This window comes from Carlito syrichta, unplaced genomic scaffold (assembly GCF_000164805.1).
Source record: "Carlito syrichta isolate Samal-C Ts95f unplaced genomic scaffold, Tarsius_syrichta-2.0.1 Scaffold273620, whole genome shotgun sequence".
Lineage (NCBI taxonomy): Eukaryota > Metazoa > Chordata > Mammalia > Primates > Tarsiidae > Carlito > Carlito syrichta.
The window spans coordinates 19,853-22,170 of NW_007217716.1; positions in this window are offsets into that span (position 1 = coordinate 19,853).

A 2,318-nucleotide genomic window follows, 5' to 3' on the forward strand; every position below is an offset into this window, starting at 1 on the left:
GAGGCCCTGCCGGTACTTCGGTCTGCCTATGACGCCGGTAGCCAATCACGTCGTTAGCCACTCATAATGGGGATTTTCTGTCCTGTCAGACCCCCAGTTATCACCGTCAGTCAGTCAGTCGTCACATTTTAACCCAAAGCAGACCATGAATCCCAGGTAGACTAGCACCACATCCAGCTGCTCAGTCCCCCAATTCAAATCAGAATCAGACAATAAATGGGGCAGTAGCCCCAGACAGGTGTCTCGTCAGACCCCCATTCCCCCATCCACACTGCCAGTCAGTTGCACCATCCATATGTTCCCTCCGGCCAGCTGCGACTCCCTGGAGGCAGGCAGACAGCAGTGTTAATCAGCCAGTTTGCGTTCCCTCAGACCGACCCACCGTCCTGTCTTCACATAATCAGCAGACCAGTCAGCCCTCCTCTCCACCTACCCTTACCCCAGGACTGGCTGCGATCCTCCCTGGGGAAATCCTCGCATAAACGACAGCATCCAGCCAGCATCCAGGCAGGCTGTGATTAGGTGGGACAAGTTGTCACTGACAGCATCCAGGCGGGCTGTGATTAGGTGGGACAAGCTGTCATTGACAGCATCTAGGCAGGCTGTGATTAGGTGAGACAAGCTGTCACTGTCAGGCTGTTACACTATCGGTTGGTCACTGTAGTTCCCTCATTCACACCATGATCAGTCACAACACCCAGGGAGGCTCTCAGAGCAACTAGAGGTCTCCATACTACCTGTCAGTGGGTCAGCCAGTCTATCATTTCTCAGACTACTTGTCTCCACTCTCAGTCAGTCAGTATCCTCTGATGTGTTGGGCCCCTCAGGGAGACTGGGATTTTATCAACACAGACAGTTCATAACCATGTACAGTCACTGACCCAGGCAGTACACTGACCTTGCTGTTGGTTGGCTAGCCTGTGACTTGTTCAATCTGCCCCAACCACTGTCAGTCGTTCTCAGCAGCCAACCAACCACACTGTTTGGTGGTCAATCAGTGAAAGCCCTCCAGCCAGGCCCTTTGGCATGCTGTGATTCAGTCAGGATGGACAATCGATTACTAGATACAGCTGCCTACCAAGCAGCCACAGATTACAGTCAGCCTGAAACTCCCCCCAAATAGCCCGCCGCGCCCAAAGTATAACATCCAGACATTCCTTCAGGCCAGCTGTGATTCCTGGCAATAGTCAGCCATTCACAACATCCAGCCATCCAAGCAGGTAGTAGCTCCATGGGTCATCAGTCAGCCAGCCTGCAAGTCCCCCAGGAGACTGTCTTGTCTTCTCTACTGTCAGGCCACCAGCTCCAGCCAGTCCTAAACAGGCTGTCATTCAGTTAGATGTTCAGGAAGCCATGTTGTCAGTTCCTCAAATTGCCCCTCTCCTTGTTGCTCTATGAGTTCTATAATCAACCAAACAGCAACTCAGTTAACCAAACAGATGTTCTGCATGCTTGCCAGTCCAGCTGTCAGCTGTTTGGAGGATTGGCTGGTTAGTCTGAGGTTCTATCAGTCCCTGCTTGCCCTAAGTGGAACAGTCAACAGCGTAAGTCCCACCATGCATCCCCTTCCCTGCTTTGAACAGAGTTCGATGCTGGTCCTCACATGCCTCTAGTCTCTTAAGGCAGCAGGACCCTCCCACTCCCAGGTATCTATAGTGTCTGTCCAACCCACGAGAGGGGTTTAAGACAACCTCTGCCTGTCTGGATCTTGGTCGGGGGGAAGGGTATAGGGGTCTGTGAGCACTGGGGAGCATTCCTTGTTCCTCCCCAAACAGTGTAATGTAGTGAGTAAAGGCCTGGACTCTGGAGTCTGACTACCTAGGCTCATATTTGACTCCACCATTTACAAAATTGTGTGACCTTAGGCAGTCTCTTCATTTGCCATACCTCAGATGAGTGGTGGGTAGTGTTACCTGCTCATCTGGAAAGTGAGTCTTTCTGGACCAGCACCTTTTCAGGAGGACTCGAAAGTAAGGGGCATCCTGTTATTACTATGTCCCACTCTCAGCCATTAGTCTGTTCATTCAGCATTAATGTAACGTCTACTGTGTATACTGCCTTGGCCAATTCTGGTTTTATCCATTGCAAGCCACACACATTTGACCTGTTTAGCCTCATATTGGAGTGTAACATACATACACAGGCCAGGAGTGAGTAGCGTAATGAGTTTTTACAAACAGACATACATGTGGAACAAGAGCATGAGTTAAGAAGCAATTGGAAGCCGGGCTCAGTGGCTCAGCCTGTAATCCCACGCCTTGGGAGGCTGAGATGAGTGGATTGCCTGATCCCACGGGTTCGAGACCCGCCTGGGCAGC